The 24,528-nt window shown below is 37.8% G+C and overlaps 1 pseudogene; it reads left to right on the top strand.

Annotated features, from left to right (window-relative positions):
- The first annotated feature begins 1,258 nt into the window (after positions 1–1,258).
- LOC149790466 (uncharacterized) lies at positions 1,259–2,074 on the top strand (annotated as a pseudogene).
- The last annotated feature ends 22,454 nt before the right edge of the window (positions 2,075–24,528 follow it).

The raw sequence follows: 24,528 nt of genomic DNA, 5'->3' as shown, positions 1-24,528 counted from the left end.
AATCCAGTGAAAGCAAAGCTCTTGTTATTTCGGTTCAGAAGAAAATGCAGAACTACTTCTGGCTGTTGTTGATTCAAGTCAAGAAAATGATGTCAGTCTGCAGAAAGATGTCACTTTACAGGAAAACTATAATCTTGGTACATACTATTTATGTTTGTTTCATTTCTTAAACACATGAAAAGTGAATGCAGAACACAGCTTCTCCAAAATACCCTCATTCACCTTTATATGTGTATGTGTCAAAATCATTTTCTTTTTGCATCAGTGACTATAAACTGGCCTTGCACTTTAAATCAGTGGGTATAATTCCTTTTGAGTACAATTTCTCTTCCATTGGTTTCAAGAAATAGTGTGTCCTTCCCCTCATATGACTCTTAAGGCATCATCAATAGTCCAGTCCCGTATAGAACATTGACACTTCACTTCCAGAACTCCAGACTGCCCACCTTCACTAATATTTCCATCTGGTGATGCACCCAAGAATGGAAATAATGGGTTCACAATGAAACCACGTCATGTACATGATTAGTTGTCTTCATGTACATAGCTTTTGCCACGTTTTCACTGGAAAAACCATAACTTGTGTCAGCTGATTTAAATGCCTTTGTCTTAAAAATACTATTCAAGAATTTATCTGCCATGCCTGTTTTTCTTAGCATAAATCTTCAAAAATTGGATGCAGCTATTGTTTTATCTCTCCATGTACCACTGGTCACAAACATTCTCGTTCCTTGTGTTCCTTTCTATTGATACGGCTTCTTCCGCCGACAAAGCTAAATTAGACCACTTGTCAGTGTTTTACAACACAGAAGAATGTATCACTATTTTTCGCGTGGGAAAGTCCAGATCTCCGCAGTCTGTATGCTTTTGTCCAGGAAACTCTATAGCTTTCATTAATGGGATCTGAAAGTGGACAGTTGAATAACTGACATAAATGACGAAGCAAATTGAAAATTTAGGTTGCACAAATTTTTTTTATACATTAAAGAATATCTGAATTGGTAGATTTTCTACTTTCAGGTCTATGAATATTGGATCTCCTTGCTATGGCTGCAGAGAATAGAGCATTGACGAGAAACTTGCCCAGCAAGTAGTTATTAATTAAGAAATGGGGCGTGAAAGTATAAGAGGGGAGCAAAAATAAGCGAAACCATATCTAAGGGAGCTAACATTGAATAAATGTACAGTAGCAACATTGAGGGATAGCCATGTGAAAGATACCTTTAAATACTATACCGGATTAATTGATGAACAATGTATGAACATTTTCACATAACTTGTGCTAGATGAATTTGAAATACCTCTTAGCTTCACAAGGACTATAACCAGCATTCAGAACATGCCTTTGGAAGATCACCTGCTGCTGATACTAATCAAGTTACACTTGAATTTTGACTTCAAACATTTAGCCAATTTGTTATATGTATCACATCAGGATGTTGGTGACGTTGTCCGAGTATATATCAACTACATGTTTTACAGGTTTGGTTCAGTTCCTATATGGCCTGACAGCAATGTTGTTGCAACAAATGCCAGTGAAATTCATGGAGGTCTTTTCAACAACCTTTGTAATTTTAGATGGTACTGAGCTCAAAGTGGAAAGGCCTAGTGCCCTAAGAAGTCAGTGTTATCCTGACTACAAGTCAGTAACAACCCTTGTTGGAATTGATCCAAGAGGATCGTTCATTTTTATCTCTGTGTTGTTTTCCGGCTCAGTTTCAGACAAAAAATTACTACACAGTGTGGTTTGCTACCACTATTGCAACATTTGATGGACTGTGGAAAACTGAAACGAGGTGATGGTAGATAAAGGTTTTTTTTTATTCAAGATGAAATTAAAAGTCCTGGGCTAAAACACGTAATACCCCATTTGTACCAGGTGGAAGTCAAATGTCAGCAGCAGATGTAGCATTGACTAAGAAAATTGCCACACACCGTGTCCATGTGGAACGAGCAATCTCAAGGGCTAAAATGTTTAAAATTGTCGAGAATAGACTGGACTTTATTTGCATGTTTGAATCAGGTTTTGTTTTGTTTCTTGACTGGCTTTATGCCATTACTCATTCAAGACTGACACATGGCTATAAAGCAGAAAGAACAAGAACTTACATGATAAACCAGAATACTGCCAATATTCTGTGGGCCCTGTTCTGTCTGTATTGTATGATCAGGAGCAGCCGCAAGATATGATAATGGACAACCTTTTAGACCTTGTAGAATTGATATGTCTCTTTTCCGCAGTTGCATCTTCCTATAATTAAACCACAAAAAAATGTATATTCAGCATTGTATATAATTGTTTAAATGCATTGACACAATCATGTTTTTGACTGAAGGAAAGATTTCTCCTTGAATAATTACTAAGAAATAAATATATAAGAATCTACAAGAATTTTTAATTTCTGTTGCTTATGCGAGTTTTATAAGCACCAAGAAACAACACTTGCGAAAAAAAAGTTTTATTACCTATTGTCTTAAAACAATGCAGTAAGTGGTTTCCACTTCCTGTTTATGTCTCCTGGTTTGGCGGTGACTATATTCGAAACTGGCTCACCTTGTATCTTTGCATCTCTCAGTTTGCCCCATTGCTGAGGCATGATGGTTGTGCAGGGATGTCTTAAAATCTTTCCAAAAGCCGGTCTTTGAGGGTCATTAAAAGTGTGAGAACATGGGTAAACTGACCAAATACTCTGAAAATGTCACAATAAAAAAAAATGAATCTGACAAAATGAAATCGAAGGTACACATAAAAAACGGGGCACATACATTAAGGTCATTTTATACATAAAAAGAACTGTATATACATTGTTTATTGCAGTGTAATTCATGCTTCTTTTGTAATTTTACCACTTCAACAATAGTAAGAATACATTTTAATATATGTATCAGTGAAATTGAAACATTTATTTGCCACATAGAAAACAAATCTGCAACTCTACATTCTACACAGGTCTGTACAGTACAGACTGTACAGTAGCGTACGTGTACACAACATACATGCATATAGCGCTGAATCAGCTGATCTATAATACAAACACATGATCACCAAAACCAGAATACACAAGATAATCCTGTTTAAAAAGCAGCCTTCATATAAAAATATATAATCGAAAGGGTTCTGAAACTAGCCCTGATTTACAGCTGCATAAAGCTTCGGTCACTCGTTTCTTTGATGGTTTTACGAGGTTCTTCGCTCTTGCGCTGACTCTTAAATATTCTGCATTTTACTTGAATTTCTTATTCCCGATACTACGAAGCTTCACATCATCAACGTAGGAGCCTTTACTAAATGCAATCGCTTAATGTCTATGTCTCGTGTTGTTTCATATGGCAAATATTGCTCACCAATGTGGTCTTGTACATCTATTAGTGTTATCATGCCTGCCATTTTCACAGAATGTTTGTCCGAGGTTAAGAGGTCAGGTGACGTGTTTGGTAGGCGAAGCGATCTACCCTCTCGCGTATGGTCAATTACAGGTATCTCTATAAAATATGGCAATTTTCCAGTAAACACCTTACACAATGTATATGTGTATGATTTGTTTTCAGAATTTTCACCAATACCTAAACAAGTCGGACACTACAAATGCTTTATTGATTCCTCAAGGTTTTGAAGTAGTATTTGAATGCATGACACCTAAGACTCAAGTTATGATTAGCAGGCAATATTCTTGGCATCCGTCCGTCTACGGGAGACGATGGCGTAGCTTCAAAGTAAGCTTTTGTTTATCTTTCTTTCTAGTTCTCTTTTCAGCTTGTTTTATTTTTATGTCTTCCTCTGCGTTTTGAACTCCCTGCCTGACAGCTAGACGCCAGCTGGAACGGTTGTTTGCACAGCTCTCTCAGTCGTTGACATTGATGTTTGCCGTCTTCATATCCTTCTTGCAAACATCTTTGTAGCGCAGATGTGGTCGTCCAGTTGGTCGGGCACCTTCTGCTACCTCCCCATATAATAGGTGAATGGGAATGTGGCCTGGTTCCATTTCCTTAACATGGCCAAGCCAGCGAAGCGCCTCTGGCTGAGAATGGAGAACATGCTGTTTATGTTGGCGCGTTCTACAACCTCCGTGTTGGGTACTTTGTCCTGCCACTGGATGTACAGAATGCGCCGCTGACATTTCAGGTGAAATCTGTTGAGTTTCCTCTCGTGTCTTGCCTAAGTGGTGCATGTTTCGCTGCTGTAGAGAAGTGAGCTGAGGACGCAGGCTTGGTAGACCCACAGTTTGGTCTCCTCGGTGAGGTGGGGGTTGTACCAGACCCTCTGGTTAAGTCTGGCCATCACTGTTGCTGCCTTGGCAATCATGCCGTTCACCTCAGAATCAATGGAGAGTAAGCTGGAGATGTTGGATCCGAGGAATGTGGAGTTTTCGACAACTTCCAAGTTGTACCCATCGATGGTGACAGATGGAGGTTAGTCTGCGTCCTTCGCCATGACGTTCGTTTTCTTCAAAGTGATGGTCAGTCCAAGCTCCTAACAAACGTGGGAGAGGCGGCAGACCAGCTGCTGAAGTCCATCTTCCGTGTGTGATGTCAAGGCTGCATCGTCGGCAAAGACCAATTCACGGATGAGAACCTCTGTGACTTTAGTCTTAGCACGGAGACGGGCGATGTTTAACAGCATGCCGTCAACCCTTGTATGGATGTACACTCCCTCTCTGCAGTCCTTGAATGCGTACTGGAGAAGCATGGAGAAGAAGATGGCGAAGAGCGTCGGCGCAAGAACACAGCATTGTTTGACTCCGCTGATGACTGGGAAGGCTTCGGATGTTGAACAATTGAAGCACACTGTGATGTGCATGTTCTCGTGGAACGAGATGAGGACAGCAAGCAGACGTGGGTGGAAGCCGATCTTCTGTAGGAGTTTGAAGAGTCCACTCCTGCTAACCAGGTCAAACGCCTTCGTCAGGTCTATGAAGTCAGTGTATAGGGGCATCTGCTGCAGCTGACGTAGTGAGAAGATCATGTCTACAGTTGACCTGCCGGCTCGAAATCCACAATGGGATTCTGGGTAGACGGGGAGGCTAGGATCTGCAAGAGCGTCAAGGCAACACGGGCGAAAGATGAAGAGAGAGATGCCTCGGTAGTTGTTGCAGTCACTACGGTCTCCTTTGTTTTTGTACAAAGTGACGATGTTAGCGTCACGCATGTCCTGTGGGATGTATCCCTGTTCCCAGCAGAGGCAGTGGAGTATGTGCAGGGGCTGGAGCAGTTCTGGTTTTCCGATCTTGAGGACTTCAGGGTGAATGCCGTCGCTTCCAGGAGCCTTCCCACAGGCAATGCAATCGATGGCTTTTCCGAGCTCTTCCAGGGTGGGCTGTGTGTCTAGCTCCTCCATGACAGGCAGGTCTGGAATGGCGTCCAGGGCAGTTCCAGTGACATTGTTTTGGGTTGCATATAGCACGAGATAGTGCTTAAACCATCGCTGCAGTTGTTCCCCCTTGTTTGTGATGACTTTGCCCGTCATGGACTTGAGGGGGGCGGTCTTGTAGCTGGGGGGGGGGGGGCGGGGCATGTCGTCTTCATGATACCCTCGTACATTCCTCTTGCATCAACGTTGTCGGCAGCTGTCTGTATACTGTTGCAAAGATTCAGCCAGTAGGTGTTGGCACAGCTGTGGGCTGTCATCTGGGCTTTGTTCCTTGCAATCCTGAGGGCTTGTAGTGTATCAATGCACACTTACGTGTTCTTCTGCGTTGACTTCAGTTTTTTTGTTGGTACATGTTAGAATTGCCATTAGTTACTCTTCGTATTCTTTTCTTATTTTATCGAGGATTTCTACAGTGCTCTTTGAATTATTTTTTTTCCATATGGACAATGTCTTATTTTGGCGGAATTGTGATTTTCTGTATGGTCCATTTTATTGTAGACACAGACTACTTTTAATCATACACAGAATAATGACGAAATTTAACTGATAAAGAAGGTCGCAGTTACAAACAAATTGAGGAATCGGATTACACACGTGACAACTGCATATCAGTAGACTGGTCTGTTTCAATGAGTGGTCGAGGGAAATTCAATGATGCTATTTATGTAATAAATATAAACCTACACGATTGCTATAGTAAATATGAATAACTTTATCATGTGTTAACAAGACCTTTTTATTTTAATTTTGTATTGATAGAGACATCTCTTTTGCAGACTAATTAATTCAAATTACAAAGTTTTCGAATAATTTCCCCATGAAGTACCTTCTATATATACCTGTGCGGAGGATAAAATACGACTGCATCGTGGCCAGTGAGACGCTGAGAATTTACCGCCGGTCACCATTTTAAGAGTGAGTTTCATCTTGGTTGCATTAGTTTTACTTTGAAAATTTATTACATATGTTTTTCATGTATTTAGTTTACTGAGGACAGTTCCCTTCAATGTTGTGGGTAGCGCAGTAAAACACCTACGCTGTCGTCATGAATGGAAACCAAGAGAACGAGTAGAAATGAAATGGGACCAAACATTGTTCTACGGTACCATCATACAAATTGGGTTATAGGTATAATAACGAGTTTTGAATCCATCTTTGATTTAAAACCATGCGTATCAGATTTAACTTAAATAATTCAATCATAATGACATTATCAATAAAAGGTTGTTGTTGTAGAGAGCATGCTCGTTTTCAATGTTAACAAATCATATTTAGCAATTTAAAAATGTGTTGTCATTGTCCTCCTTTTGTTGAATGAAAGACAGCAAATTATCTTATATAATTGTTTGACGACATATCGCTGTATAAAAAATGGAATCGTGGCAGAAAGAGTACTGGTGCATGCACGTATTTTGTAACGACGTCGCAAAGTAACGTTTTAAGAACTCTACTAAATGTTGTATATCAATCCTAATTTAGCAATACAAATTCACGAATAATTTAAATAGAAATGCAAAAAACGGATCGCGAAGAGATTTTTATATTTAGGAAAGTCTTTCTAGGCATGGCTTGTAGTCAAATATTTTCGTAAATACAACTCTCAGTATTTTTTTTGAATCCAGCTTATTAGTTTCACAGTAAATTGGAGTATCCGGTTGCCATTTTTAGGTTGAACACATTGAGGTCTATTAGGAAAATATAACGATAGAATCATTAAAAAAAATAGACATCATCTGCTTGAAACATTTTTGACATTAAAGATTTAAACTATTCTTGCCTTTTCTTAAAGTACTATTTTCAACTTAATGCGATAGACCATCTCAGACCATAGACAACTCGGATCATATTAGAAGACAAATCCGTGTCAAAAGACATTACACGGAAGTAAGTAATTCGATTCCTGTATTTGTTTTAAAAAATAAGTCGGGACGCAGGATAACTAGGTCCCCATCTTTTTAGATCTTTGTGACTGTATATTTTTAAAAACAATATTATTTATATAATCTACAGTCACCTTTGACCGTTGTTTTACTTCATCACTGTAATATAAAAAGTTGTTCTGCCTCTTTTCTTGACATGACCCGTAATGTCTAAAAAAGATAAGAAAATAAAATGTTTACTTTTTCATTACATTAAAACTGGTGAAAATCTCGTATTATTATAACCTTTATTTCAAACTGAAGAAACGAGACTAAATTTGTGAATTCTGCCAATGATAAAGTTCTGAAAAAGAGTACTGACCAGGAGAAAAGTACAGTCCTCTAGGATCTTCTGTCCTTTTCTGTGGGAAAATTGGGACAGCAGGCTGAAAAAAGATTAAATGTAGAAACAGAAAGGCTTAAAGAGTGCAGGTTGCAGGAGAATGATAGCCCCGAAAAGAAATAAAGTTAAAGAAAAACAGGGGGACAAAGATAAATGCATCACCCCAGCCCAGAAAATAAAAACATCAAGAAAAATGAACAAACTGTGTTTTTGGAAAAATGAACAGCAAATAAATGACATCTACAATCTGAGTGCACAGTTGTAATCAAGATCTGAACGCTTGTCAGAGCTGTGCATTCCTACAGAAAACATTAAGCCATCAGATGCCTTTATATGGAATGGAAACCATCCAGCACCTGCCACGTCTCTCTCTATCTCTCTCTCTCTCTCTCTCTCTCTCTCTCTCTGCAACTCAGAAGGTAGGCAAAAGACAGACAAGATGTTACAAATCAACATTATCCGATCATAGACACTGCGAAAATCAAATTGCAGAAAAACAGTCCAGTCCCTGTAATTCCTCCAAGGGACACTCCTGTCACTGATACTTTGAAGGTGTGTCAAAACAGCGAAGAGTCAACTAGAAATGACGTACTTGATCTTGATGATACTCAACAGCATTATTCTTGTACATGTTTTGGCAGAAAATCATGATAAATTAAAACAACTGTTTAAATGTTCAGTTGAAGAGATTTTCTGCACGTCTCTTGGTGAAAATTTAAAGATTTGTATTAATGTCGACAAAATGTGTCATTGTTGAATCAAATGTTGGTGTTGTCAGTTGTTAGACAACATTGAATCAGAACGCCTGATATACAGTGGACACAGACTTTGTTTTGAAACGTAGTGTATTTTTAAGTTAATGCCAGTAAAAATCAAATACATATGTAATTTTCAGTTTAAAAAAAAAATAAATTATAAGGATTTACATGTACCATAATGTTTGTATTACGCTTTAAAAACTGTCATCAAATTAATGCACATTCTGTATAACTAGGGAGTGCCCCCGCCTATTAGACGACATGCTTTAACACCCTTTCAGGTTACTTCTCAAATATTGACTTAGAAAAAGTAGATGCTTGAATAATTGACATTATATTCATTGTTTTATGCAAATTCGTTTATTACAGCTAATATCGTTAAGTTTGTAAGTCACTGCAGTATTTTTGCATGTATCAAATCAACAATAATCATTACAATTTAGCACGTCCGCGAAAGGTTATTGATATTTTCCAGCTACATTTGCATCCAACTGTGAGGCAACAAATGACCAAGATGATAGAGCTGTTCCCATTGTTTGGGAGTGAAAATAGGGTAGGTAATAACTAATATGACTAATTAATAAATGTAGATACAACATGCATAATCTTGTCATACATGCATATATTTTACATTGTAAACAAAGAAAGTCACGATAACTGGAAGATACAGGTTCTCTAGGTAATAGTCGATCTCGTTTGCTGACATAAAGCATCCAAAATATACTATGAAAATAACAGTATATACGTATACACAGGGTGTATTAGTGTCCAAACTCCCACACCGTGTTGGGAGGGACACCGAAAAACATATTGCATCTTCAGCTGTGAATTAGTAATTTAGGATGTCATTCTTGGAGTATAGTGGTGTCACTGTGTTTGTGACAGACATGATTTACCTATTTCATTAAGCTGATTTCAGTTTTATCACATCTGAAAGAAACTTTATTGGATTTGGTCAGAACTAGTAGAATATTATGCTTTGTGAGACTCACCATTACCACCGCCCTACCCACACCATCGCAATTTATAAGCCTTTTTCTTGGTACCTGAAAATAATGTGTCAATGTTAAATCTCTTGGTGTATTGTGTTTGAGCACTAACACACCTTTTGTATACTGTATATGAATATCAAAGTAAAGAAAAGATTTTATTTTACATGACAGTTCTCATCAACAAACACATTACACAGACTTGGACACATACTGGCAGATGATGATACCAAATTCGCAGCATTTCAAATCAGAACCATTTGGTAGATTTCCCTCATCGAATTGCTCACAACTTTTCCTATCACAACACAGAGTCGAATATTGAAAATCATTTTCAGCAATACTTACCCATGCCAGCTGGACAAAATAAGATACAAACAGCTATACCTTATGCACCTACTCATTCGATGCAGTCAGGCTTACAATATGCAACCTTTACGGACACCCACTATTCCTCCACAAATATAAACACAAGTCTGTTTCAAAGTTCACCAATAGTAAGCAAAACACAGATATCACCAATCGGCCTTCCAGCATCTACAGATCAAAGGAATCGAGCCTTTAATGATTCATATATTAGCATTGGAACTAGTTCACCAAGAACCTCAGCCTTACAAAATCGACTGCCAGTTATAGAAACACCAAGGACATCCCCAAGAAAACAAAGGGATGTAGTGTCAAAATCATCAGCTGAAAATGTAAGTTGTCTGAAAGAACTGATTTGTTACTTTATATATTAATTAATTATATTTTGTATAAGTGTTCACATATTCATTGCATTAGAAAAAGAAGAACAGTAAAATTCGACAATCCCACAATCATAAGAGTAAACCAACATCACTGATCCCACCAGCATATAACACTGGTCAACAGTGAAATCATTACTGACTTGAAAAGGCCCTAATCTGTAGTATTTTGGTGTGCCGAACACGAATATAACCGTGAAAAATTTGTATTGGCTCTCGTTTTGAAGATATTCATATACCTCATTTTCTATGTTTCACTGTGTAAATTTCTCCAGTAGGACTGCAGCAACATCCGGAATAATGATGTAACATTGCATAATACCATCATGCTCACATCATCCACAGTTGATTGCATCATTTTCTGATGCAATGCAATACTAATGCCATGCGGCTGCTGAAGTAAGTTGACGTCAGCAGTGTACTATACATGTGTAGGCCTATTATACTAATGCCAGGCGGCTGCTGAAGCTGACGTAAGCAGTGTACTATATAAAGCCCAATCAGATAGGTTCAGCATTTAAAATATTTTAGACGTTGTGCGAGACAGTTCAAGCTACTGTTACATAAAACTTATTATTTTATCCATTTACGTACAATAAAGAACAGTAATGCCTCGAAAGTGTGTTAATACCGCGGACAATTTTTGCTATATTTGTGGGGAAGTGACATTTGCCAACCAGAAGAAAAGTATCAATTCTCAAGTGAAGAAGGCATATCATCTTTACTTCGGATGCAAGGTTGGTGACCAAGACAAGCCTTGGGCTCCGCATATATGCTGTGCTACATGTACAACACAGCTTTCACAGTGGTTGAATTGCAAAAGGTCATCAATGCCGTTTGCAGTCCCAATGGTGTGGAGAGAGCCAAGCAACCACCTAAATGACTGTTACTTCTGCTTGGTTCCTCCTCTTTCCGGCGGAATAACGAAGCGAAAGAAGTCGAGAATAGTCTACCCAAACATTCCGTCTGCATTGAGACCAGTTCCACATGGTGAGGGACTTCCTATTCCAGAACCTCCAGCAGAATATTCTCTTGATTCATCTGACGAAGACAAAGGTGAGTCGACCTGTTCTTCTCCTGGTCCATCAGCATGCAGTGATCCAGATTTTCACTGTGGTGCATCATCAACCCCACACAGAATAACACAGGAAGAACTAAATGACCTGATTCGTGATTTGGACTTATCAAAGAACAAGGCAGAATTGCTAGGATCAAGACTCCAACAATGGAATCTTCTAGAAGAAGATGTCACAATTACTGCATATCGAAAGCGCCACCAGCAATTGGAGCCTTTCTTCAGAAAGGAAAGTAATCTGATATTCTGTTCCGATATTGAGGGCCTCATGAATGCTTTAAAAATCACTCATGACCCACAAGAATGGAGACTATTTGTGGACTCTTCGAAACTGAGTCTCAAGGCTGTGCTTTTGCACAATGGAAACATTCTTCCATCTATTCCAGTAGCATATGCTGTCCACATGAAAGAGACATACGATAACTTAAGGCAGCTACTGAATTCCATTGAGTATAACAAGTACAGCTGGCACCTCTGTGGTGATTTGAAGGTAGTTGCCCTTTTAATGGGACTGCAGCAAGGATATACAAAATACATGTGTTTCTTATGCGAGTGGGATAGCCGAGCAAGGGAAATGCACTACATGAGGAAGGAATGGACTCACAGGCAGAATGTAGCCATTGGAGAGAAGAATATCCAACACCCAGCTCTGGTTGAGGCTCAGAAAATCTTGCTACCACCCCTTCACATCAAACTAGGTTTGATGAAGAACTTCGTGAAAGCCATTGACCGGACTTTGCCAGCATTCCGTTACCTGCATGAAAAATTCCCTCGACTCAGCGAAGCAAAGATTAAAGAGGGAGTTTTTGTGGGTCCTCAGATTCGAGAGCTTTTCAAAGATGACCGGTTCAACAACTTGCTGGAAGGTGACGCGAAACAAGCATGGAATGCTTTTCGCCTAGTTTCTACAAACTTCCTCGGAAATGTTAGGGCAGAAAACTATAAGGAACTAGTAGAAGACATGTTGATGAAGTATAAGAAACTTGGCTGCAATATGTCTCTAAAGATTCACTTCCTTCATTCCCATTTGGATTTCTTTCCTAGCAACTGTGGTATTGTTAGTGATGAACACGGCGAACGTTTTCATCAAGATATCGCAACAATGGAACAAAGATACCAGGGAAAATGGTCCACTACAATGCTGGCTGACTACTGCTGGACACTCCTCAGAGATGCTCCCGAACAGCTGTACAAGAGACAGGCGAAGAAATCTAAGATGTAGTCAATGACTTGATTTTTTATAGGTAGGCTATTACAGTTGACCTTTTACTATTGGAATGCATTTCGTTATGTAAACATTAATTTCTTGCAGATTACAAAAAAACTAGAGCCAATTTTGCAATTTGACTGTCATATTCGTGTTCAGCACATAAAAATTGATAAGAATTGACTAATTTTATTTCAGTAACATGACTTTTGTAAAAATTTGTTGTCCAGTTTAAACAGAGAGACAAAAAGTAAGACAATGTCAGATAACCCATGGGAGTCTATATCCAGTCTTGGAGTAGTCACAAATATGTTCATGAATATTTTATTTCATTATTTATTCGAAACTTTGAAAGTTTTTCAAGAGCTAATTTATATTAAAGAAAGAACATACTCTTCTTAATTATCGTGCACTGATAGGTTCATGGGTCATCGATAGGGTCGGTTGTTCAGGTAACCAGACCCAAGAGAATGAGCTCCCAGAAAATAACATAATTCTATAATTAGAGAGACCCTGAAAAGTATAAGGAACAAAGAAATTGGATGGCTGATCCTATATGACAGGCAGCCTTTATAATGAGCACTGGGTGATTGTGCCAAGATGGAAAATACCGATCAAGTGAAAACGGCAAAATAAACATACTCTCTCTTGGAGTAACAATGGCATGAAGAAAGAATGAGTGCATATTTGTGAAAGGTTTGCTTCTAATCATAGTCATAGTTGTGTATTCCACTTTCAACAAAATATCCTGATGGATGTGGAACTGTTATAAATGTGTAATATTTAAGTATGATTTTTTATAGCAATTGTAACTCTTGCTCTTACTTGTGTTGCATGTACTGGCTGTATCTGTGTTGCTCATTCTTTATGAAAAATCACTGCAGCTTGTCCTGTACCAATTTCACCATGGTTGTCAATTTGGAGTGGCTTTTCTCTTGTGGTAGTTACATTCAATAACAAGCAATACAACTGGTGTCTTTCTCTATATCGTACCACTTCCCAGCTCTCTCAACTTCATATCAAGGTCAACCTTTGATTATAAGGAAATGTAAATTTTAATGACATTTTAGTGCAATTAGAGACAGATTTATGAATATTAAAAAGATATTAGTTTTTGACTAGCTTCAAATATACAGATTAAACTCTTGTGCTATACCAATGTTCATGGTGTTATTGGCTGTTTAATATCAACCCAACCAATTATTCACTGAAACAACAAGATGCCCACGTCAACCTGCAAATGTTAGTACCGATTAAGCCAGCAAAAAATACCGTTACTCCTCCCCACCCCCTCCGTGTCCGGGATTGTAAAATTGGCCCGACGTGCCTCACAACGTTTTGTAAGAGGCGACTAAGTAGACGTAATCTGTTTGATTTGGGTTGCATCCCGTGTCGGGGGAGGAAAGGATCCTGGTAGTTGTTCAGAGGATTCCAATGCAATACACTACTTTGGCCATTACTTCTAAACGGGTGGTCGGAATGGGCCTGGTCTCTACAAATCGGCTGGTCACGCCGAGCCCTAGGAGGTCTTTATTTACCCTCTCACCTTCTTTATCTTTCTCCTTGTATCTTTCGTGATACCAACGTTACCCCATATAGTCTATTCCTTTAGCTTTCCCTTTCCCAAGTCTTAGAAGACTTCTTAGAAGGCGGTGGCTTCACAGGTTAATCATAGGTAATTTTATCGACTGACAATAGCATATGTGTATCCCTGACACTTGCAAAGTGTCCCCTTATTGTGCTCCGTGGTGGGCGGGGAGCACAGGTGCTGCATTTTAAAGAAACGAGCACGAAAATTTAAAAATAAATCAACATAAACGTACCAAAACTGGACCTGGATCAGATGACGAACCATGTAGTGTGGAGCAATTTTCACAATTCACCGTTATACAGTCTAAAGATGCCTCAAAACTACTTGCCGCACTCTCTCCCTATGTGATTGAAAAAACACTAATGGGATCGATCGGCACATCAAAAAAGTGCTTAATAGTTGAAATCGGGTTGCTTTCTAGTTGAGTGAGCGGCGATGTCAAACAGACAATATCAAAAAATGAAAACTTCTCCGATATTCCAGTGACCTCATTCGCTCACACCAAACTCAATACGTGAAAATGCGTGATTGGATGTCGCGACTTGGCTGGAGTCACCGACACAGATATCATTGAAGGAATGAAAAACGAAGGTGTCACTGCAGTCTGTAGAATACGTATAAAACGTAACAGCAACCTGCAGGACACAAATACCATTGTACTCACCTTAAACTAACCAACAGTACCCAGAGTGGTTAAAGTTGGCTTCGTGCACGTGAACGTTGAGATATACATTCCAAACCAACTTCGATGCAATACGTATAAGAAATATGGTCATCACGAAGACCTCTACTTAAAAAGCCAAATATGTGGCCGATGCGGAGGCCATTCACATCAGGAATCTGACTGTAGAGCAACTCCGCATTGTGTCAACTGTGGAAAGGAGCACCACGCCATTTCCAAGGATTGCGATACTTGGAAACAGGAGAAGGAAATACAGAGGGCAAAATACACAGCTTACATTACCTATCCAGAAGCCAGAAAACTTGCACAGGCCAAACCATTCCATCCTGGCCCACCCTTCTCCACTGTAGTGAAGAATAATCCCAAATCAACGAAGGACTCTCAAAAACAGACAGCTTTACCCTATGCAACACCAAGCTCTTACACCCCCATTACCTAGCACAGAACAACACGGCATCTACTCAGACCACCTTTATTAATACGCCACCACCGAAATAACCAAAGAATGAAAACAAATCTCGCAGAAACAGGCAGCAAAAGGGGTTAGATGACCCCATCAAACTCTATAACAGGTTTGGAGATATTGAGAGCACGGATGCAGAAGAACCTGCTCCATGCGCTCCAAATGGTTCCAGACCGATCAACAAAAGATTCACCCCGAACTTCCTCCAGAGAAATAACCACACAGATTGCCAACGCGAATGGTCTAACGTAGTTCCACAATCTTCAATTTAAATTTATAATGAAGAACACCATCATACAATGGAACTGTCGATGACTTAAAGGCCTATTACAATCATATTCTTCTGCTTTTACACGAACATGATCTTGGAGTACTGTGCCTTTAGGAAACATTCTTGAAGCATATGGATAACATCACACTTAGAAACTACTCCCTGTTTAATACCTACCTCCAAAATGTTGACAGCGCCTCAGGAGGAGTTTCTGTTATTGTACACAACAGAGGCGCTCATAACGTCATCCATTTAAACACAAATTTGCAAGCCATTGCTGTAAGCGTCACTCTACATCGACTGAATTCCTTTTGTTCTATTTACATTCTACCAAACATCAACATACTGCCAAACGAATTAGACAATCTTGTTCAACAGCTCTCCGCAACCTTTTTTTTTTACTCGGAGATTTTAATGCCCATAACAGGTTATGGGGAACATATCACATAAGTGACCGAGGCCACAAAGTAGAAAACGTCACATCTCTAGACAAGATTTGTGTTTATATAACACCAAATTACCAATATATTTACACCAAGGAACGGGTACATACTCGTGCATCGATTTGACAATTTGTTCTCCTTCGCTGCTTTTGGATTATGAATGGAAGGTCACTGATGACCATCATAACAGTGATCACTTTTCAATATACCTTTAAAATATCAACTCTACTATTGATGACGCAGTTCCACAATGGACTATAAAGAAGGCCAACTAGGCTAAGTTTGAAAGACTCTGTAAAACTAGGCTAAATGAGGATACAGTCGCCAACGTTAATAATCCTATTCAGCATTTTACTTCTGTTTTAATAGAGATTGCAGAAGAATTCATTCCCAAATAGAAGAACCCAAAATCCTTGGCTCACTAAGGAATGTAATGAAGCCAATAGACGACGTCGAGAAGCATTGGAAAATTTTAACAATCATCCGACGCTCGAATATTTAAGTAAATACCGTATTATCCGGGCCAAAACTCGCCGCACAATCAAAGAAATTAAACGAGCATCATGGATGAAATATGTTTCTTCTTTAAACTCTCGTTCATCTATTAAGAAAGTTTGGGAGACTATCCACAAAATAAACGGAAAGAGAAAACACCATTCTCTCCGACATCTGAAACTGAATAATAACAATTTTAGTTCAAAATGTGGCATAGCAAATATTATTGCTGACAGTTTCTCTTAAAAGTCCTCATCATCTAATTATTCAGAAGTCTTCCAAAGGTTAAAATATAAAATAGAAAACTAACGTTTCAAATTCACATCCAACAACTCGGAAAGTAATAACTAACTGTTCTCACTATTGGAGATTATGGAGGCTTTAGTCAAGGCCCATGATACAACCGCTGGGCCTGACGAAATACATTACCAGTTCTTGAAACACCCTCCAGAATCATCTTTAACATCTCTTTTGAAAATCTTCAATGATGTATGGGTTGCTGGTAATGTACCTAAGATTTTGGAATGAAGCAGCAGCAATACCAGTTCCCAACCAAGGTAAAGAACACACGGATCCTACCGACTATCGACCCATTGCATTGACAAGTTGTATGTGCAAAACAATGGAACGATCGATCAATTCTCGACTTGTATGGTACTTGGAAACTAACACTTTAATATCTCCTTTCCAACGTGGCTTTATTCAAAATTGGGCTACTACGAACGGCTTCAAATTCTCGAAATCAGAAACGGTATGTATGCATTTCTATCAGATACGACCACACCACGATGAACCTAAACTCACGCTGGACGGAACACCTAGGTATTATCTTTGACAGAAAACTGACTTTGATTCCACACCTAAAGAACTTGAATGTTAAATGCTTAAAAGCACTTGACCTACTTAAAGTAGTAGCGCACACTGACTGGGGTGCTGATAGAAAATTTATCCTCACTTTATCTGGAACGTTTATTCGCTCCGAACTGGACTAATGGTTGCATTGTTGATGGTTTAGCCAGAAAGTCATATTTGAGAATGCTTGATCTAATTCATCATCAAGGAATAGGAAACGGCTGCTGCAGCCTTCGTTTGTGGAAATCACACAACGCAAGTTCGCTTACCAAATGGAACATCAATTTGTTCAGCCGAAATCAGAGCAATAGACCTTGCCCTGCAACATATAGAAAACAAACGTATTGCGCCGTTAAAATACAATCAATCAATCAATCAATCAATCAATCAATTTTCATAACTGAACTAAATGTATCTATTTGTTTATCTGTTTCATAGTTTTGTTTCATCTTATTGTTTACACAAAAGCAGGTTACTATTCCAATGATTTGTCTTATACTTGTTTATTTATATTGCTTTAAATATTTCCTGTTACATATGACACGAATGATGAGCTTATCTTCGGACATCTTCTTCCGAGTCTTCTCCAGGATTATTAGTTTTGTATCTGGAATGTGACACAGTTTAGCACAAACGCTTGATTGACATACTTCCTGTTCATGATACAAGAGAACATTTCTTAAATAGTTCACAATTAGGAAAACATTGTGTTTGAGTTAACAGAGTAATATCACAATCAAAATATATCAATTCTGGAGTTCTACAGGGATAAGCCTTGGGCCATGTATAGTTATTGTTTATAAAAATAATACAACTATTACATATCGTTACAACAAGGGTTTCGTTTTAGATATAGATATAGCTCAGTTATTTCCATTGTACAGTCTCTAAGTTAGGTTTGTCCAAATACGGCCAGTGACCTGCATTCATCCGTTAAGTTACATTATAGGGCGTGGCTTTAGCAATCACTTATTAGGCCCGTACCCAGGAGGATTTTGCTCAAGCCTGCTCTAAATCAATATCTTCATCAGCTTCACCAATAGTCCTTCAGAATGCCCTGACCGCGTTTAACCCTCAAACAACCTGCTTTGTAATCTTCTTTAACAACAACCAGATCATCCTTAACATGCAAATGTATATTAATATTGCCCTGTTGGATGATCAGTATGGTGATGTATTTGATGGATCTAACTGCTTTTAGGATGAGGATAAACACAATGTGATCAGTATCGAGAATAATCAACTATGGATAGTGCACAAACTTAAATATACTCTACCAAGAACAGCTCAAAATATACGCGACCTTATCGTGCCTCCGATTCAATATACATGTAAAGTCTAAGATAATTTATTCGGAATATAATAATATCTGGTTTTGAACAGATTCAGCTTATGGGAGGCAGATTCGTAACTGGCTTGCCTATATAAGTTGACAAAACTGCCTTATCTAAAAGACTGTATGGTGACCACTGGTAAGAAGACATAAATAGAAGTAGTTTAACATGTGTTTCATTTCAAGCAATCTTAACAAACACCTCTCTCTCGTTTGACAATTCAACACACCTTCTGGTTAACTGTCCCAATTGTCAGCAAAACGGAATGAAAACACTTCGATCTATTGGGGCATGGCGGCATGCCACTATTTATAAAAATCTGTAGGCTTTATTTCGATTGTACAATCGCTGGAGTTATTGGTACGCGTCCTTTCAGCCACGCAGTCAAAACCTTGTTTTATTCGGCAAATCCTGACATAAATCAGTCAGCACCTATTTTGGTTGGGTAATGCCCAATTTAGACAATCAACAAGTGGTTTGATTTATTAAATCAAGATCTAATTAAATCAACGCCCGATTTCAGTCGCCAAAGCAAGATTATAGTCAAGCAGCATTTGATTTGACTCGGTAAAGTTCGAATGAAGTCAGTTAACTCTTTCTTCATTCAGCGAAATCAGTTTCACTCATTCAGTACCTGGTTTGATCTGGCAAAGTCCGATACAAGTCAGTCAACACCTGTTTTGATTCGGCAAATGCCGATTTAAGTCAATTAACACATGGTTTGATTCCGCAAATCACGACTTTCTTTAGTCAACACTTGATTTGGTTAATTTGGTCGAAGTACGATTTTACTCGGTCAACCCTTTTTGTTAGTCGCTAAATTTTAAATTAAGTCAATCAACACAGTTTTGATTGGTCAAAATCCGATTTAACTTCTTCAATACTGAGATGGGCTTTGACGTCGGATAAATAATTGAATTTAAAACGAAGTCAGAGTGATGTAAAGGAAATCAAATGCTTATGCATGGTTATATGTTCTTACTGCGATTGTGTTTGAATAGGGTTTTTAAAACTTATTTTTAGATGTCTTTCTTTACCTTCAATTTATTGTCTCTTTGTATTTTCTGTTTCGTTTTCTCTCGCCTTTGCATATTCTTTCCTTATATTGTTTCGTTATTAACTTTATTATATAGAAATCTTTACAAAATATTTTTATAGTGTTTTTGATAGATTGACAGCTTATTTCCCAGCAATAGCTACTCCCCTTGTTCCATCAGATGTGTATTAATATTATAAAAGATGGATCTGATAAGATGTTAAAACAGGTAGTTATTGTCATCGCTAATATTGGCAATATCGTTGTAGAAACGAATGAAACAAACATTTGCTAAGTATCACATATCCAGGGTCATGGTAACGCTTTTTGTAATGAATGTTAAAAAAATGTATGATATAGCAATACAATATTACTGAATCATTTATGGATGATATTAAAAAACATACTTAATAAATAATGCAAATTTAACACTAATGAGCCATGTAGGTAACTAAAATAAATATTTTGCTCATTATTAAATCTTAAACTATAAGACAATATTTGCCTTCCTTATGTATATATCAATGTCCGACTTGATATCAAAGTAAATGTTAACGTCAACAACAGATCTTTGCAAATAATAACTAATACTGATATTCAAATTTATAGCTTGAGAAAATATTTATATTGAGAACATTCACTGTTGTTTCTTTATAGTTTCTCAATTACAATTGTATCTCTAATTATCTTTGTACAACAACATTTATATTAAGGACCTAATGCATATTAATTTGGTACGATCAATTTGTAGATCGTTTTCTGTTTATTCTTAGGATAATGCACATAATAAAATTACGGAAGCTTCTTTTTTACTTCGCAAAGTTTTTGGCCATGCACCGTTTATGGTTGTCATATGCAAAAGCAGGAAACCGGCCTGTCGTCTGAAACCCAATACCACCTTTATCCGGTTTTAACGATAGAAATCTGGCATGTTTACGGTTTTGACAGGTCAAATAGGAAATTCCAAGTGGAGGCAGAGAAAACTTCTTATCGTCTACTGAATCAAACAGTGCGCATAGCTGCCATACGACACTAACGTTGGTATCTGAATGGGATTCTGCTGGTGACAATTATGTCCTTTTCGCGATAACATGAAATAAGAATATTAATTCGAGTAGTCCATAAATCAGCGAGGTCTGTTTACTCTACGTTTATTATGTTATATAGGAGTAGATACGATCTGATTTATTGCAACATGGTCTTGGTGGGCCCATAATCAATAACTATGTTCATATATACTCTAAATCATTAATTAATTAATTCCTTGAAAATATGTGAATATTGGAAAATATTGACAGGAAGCAGAACGTCTGGTTTAGTCATAGGAAATAAACATGTGTAGCTCGTTCGCTTCAACAGCTCTTACAGACATCATTTTTACAACCTGAAGTGGTATTGTCGAAACTACCAAATACAATTTTGCAATATACAGGATGAACTATTTATTTATTTATTTATTTATTTATTTATTTAACCTCTCCGGTGGCCAGAGAGGTTATAGTATCCGCCTCGGATGTGGGAGAAACCCGGCCAAGTCATAATAATGACTTACAGAAATGGTGCTAGCAGCTGCCTCACTTGGCACGCAACATTAAGTGTTTAGTCTTAGGACTGGTCGGCCTGGTGTCATGTGATAATGTGACTGGGTGGACATGATACTACATATCTGCACCATGTTGCCCCAGGGCTAGACATCACTGTAAACTTGACCGCTACTGTGGGCTCATGGTTAGAGCGTCCGCCTCGAAAGCGCTAGGTCGTGGGTTCACACCAAGGCCGAGTCACACCAAAGACATACAAAAATGGTACTAACAGATGCCTCGCTGGCGCTCAGCGTTAAGAGGTTAGTGTTAGGACTCGTCGGCCTAATGTCAGGATAATGTGATTGGGTGGGACATCATGCTACATGTCTGCGGCACGATGCCCCAGTGCTAGACATCACCATAAACTGTCACACTGCAGACGTCGTAGGATATGACTGAAAAATTGTTAAAGCTACGTTAAAACTCCAATTCACACACACACACACACACACACACACACACACACTGTAAACTGCAAAACCGCAGACATCGTAGCGATATGAATAAACAATTATTAAAGCTACGTTAAAATTCGAAACACACATTTATTTATTTTTTTTTATTTATTAATTCAAATATTTTTCCATTACACAAATATTTTGCATTATACAGATTATACATTTTTGTTTTTGTAAAATAATTTATTGAACAAAATTACAGAAGAAGAATACAGTTGTAAATGGGTATCAGAAGGAAAGTACCTGACAGAGGTTAAGAGTATGGTGGAGTTACGAAACGCATGATACGTCCTAATGCTAATCTGATATTAGTGTCAAGGTACGAATGAAAAACCAAAACAACAACAAAAAAAAAACAACAAAATAAAGCACGAAACGAGAAACAGGCCAATTCATGTTGACACGAGTCCTCTAAATGAAGTGTTAGTTCTACTGATTTATTTGTATCCATGTTTCGGAAATATCGATGTGGATGGAGGGCATCCCTAAGCAGATAACTAGTATAGAAATTAACCTATACATGTAATGAACTATCTCACTGGTAGGATGTTATAAGTTTGATGTAGGAAAACATGAGATCTAACTTGTCTGTAAATATAGGCCATTTTGAACTACACTTACGTTCGTGTTTAATACTACGTAATGAAAACGGTATAATGTTACAATGAATAGATTAGCTTTCAGCACAAATAGCAACGAAATGCAAAGGTTGCACACTGTTAAACGAAGTGAATGCTTCAGGTATTCGTTTTTATTACTATGTTGCAGTAATGGCGTTATTTATCACATAATGGGTACAGTTTTCCTATAGTATGTGCAGTTTCATATTTATGATAGCACAACCTGTTACGTATCACTTTATATAATTCTGATTGGCCCAATAAGAACATGAAATTATTATGCAGTATTCACATTACTGATTGGCTGCGATCGCGTGAAAACCTCTTAAACCCGCCTTCTGGAAATGTTTGTTTTCAATGAACATTTTGGCGGCAATTTTTCGACTAGACTCACGAAAGGAAATTGGGGGAAAATGGTCTCGTTTATCTGAGTATGACCAATGTACCCTCACAGTGGTTTGTTATGTCATCTATAACAACAGTATCATTTGAAAATGGCGTCAAACCCCAAGACAAAAACAACAACAAGACGTAAAACTAAGGGCATTGCTCGTTTAATAGCGGATGTGTAGCCTGGAAAGGGGGGGGGGGGCGGTATATCTTAACATAGAGTCCCCACCACCCATGCAAGCATGGTTTAAATGTTAACTTAAAGAAGTAAATAAATTCACATGTGCTCACAGAAAAATGTGGACATAAACTTGTCTCTAACTGACACAACTTTATCCAACCATAGCATATTTATGCGGTAAATATGTGATGCAAATCCGATAATGTACAGTCTACCGTTCCAGATCAAATACTGCAAATATCCGGTCACAAACACATTGCGGCAAATATAGGCATTTCTGCGTCCAGTAATCATCTTTACACATAAATATCGCAACAATGTAATGTTTAATTGTAAAAGTGACATTTTAGGTTAAACATGGATGGTGTATTGTATGCCTAATGATTTTGTCTCTATAAAATATTCTGTTTATTCTGATAGACGCCTGTTCTTTGATTTATAGTTTGTAAAAAGGTATAATCTACTGTTACTAGTACATCTTTGTTTTGGACTATTTTACATACAAGAAATAAAAGGTGCATCGTCTGACAGAATGAACGAAATTTTTCAGTCTTCGTTCTATCTAAAAAATTTCCAATGAAACTACCGCGTCTAGGCTCGAAAAATGATGAACTTTATTCAACTCGTTTCATAAATTAAATATTAAACCATTACTCATTTGAGCTCCTCCATATATTAAATGTGCAGTTGTTGCACGTGTTCGAGTGTTAATTATATGATATGTCATATAATATGACATCGCACATCTAGCTGGATGTTGATTCTCCCCAAATCTTACCAATTTTGGAAGTACCACTACGATTACGTCCGAGTCTCATTTAGAAAGTCCAAGTTATTCGACTCACTTTGGAAAGAGCAAAGATGTTCTGAATGGACAATAGTATTTAAGACTGCATCCGGGCAACTGGGACATTCTCAGAACTTCCGTCATGTAACTATGTCGCTGTGATTTGCTTTATACAAAATAATTTCATTAGTCGACGTCATCAGCTGAGTTATACATGTTTATGGTGAAGCATGGAAACACACTTAGCAGCAACGGCTGTAGATGTGAAATTCATTTTCGTAGGATATAGATGTGAAATTCATTTTCGTAGGATAGACTTGAAATTGCGTAATTGCCAAGTTCAGGAGGATTAAAAAAAATTGCCATTTATGGCAATATAATGAAAATATTGACAGCAATCTGTTTTCCAAAAGGATCGTTTTGTCTCTTTTTTTTATAAAGGGTTTCAATATAAGCAAATCTTGCTGGAATTTATTTACATGGAGTTTCCTATAAATTGGTAATTTGGTTTTTGGACTGTAATACTTTCTTTCTCTGTGCAAATGAGATATGTAGAGCCTTAAATCCTTTTAGACTGAAATGTGTACAGCCAAAAATCACATTAAGGTTAAGATATGTACAGCCAAAATTCCCATTAAGGATATGATATGTATAGCCTAAATTCCCATTAAGGATAAGATATATACAGCCAAAATTCCCACTAAGGATAAGATATGTACAGCCAAAACTCCCATTAAGGATAATATATGTACAGCCGAAATTCCCATTAAGGATAAGATATGTATGACCAAAATTCACATTAAGGACACTATATGTACAGCCTAAATCCCATTAAGGATAAGATATGTACAGCCAAAATTCCCACTAAGGATAAGATATGTACAGCCAAAACTCCCATTAAGGATAATATATGTACAGCCGAAATTCCCATTAAGGA

Source organism: Sinohyriopsis cumingii, chromosome 10 (assembly GCF_028554795.1).
Source record: "Sinohyriopsis cumingii isolate HCF-2022 chromosome 10, ASM2855479v2, whole genome shotgun sequence".
In the NCBI taxonomy this organism is placed as follows: domain Eukaryota; kingdom Metazoa; phylum Mollusca; class Bivalvia; order Unionida; family Unionidae; genus Sinohyriopsis; species Sinohyriopsis cumingii.
Note: the sequence above shows the minus strand (reverse complement) of the source record. Positions and strands in the feature narration are given on the sequence as shown.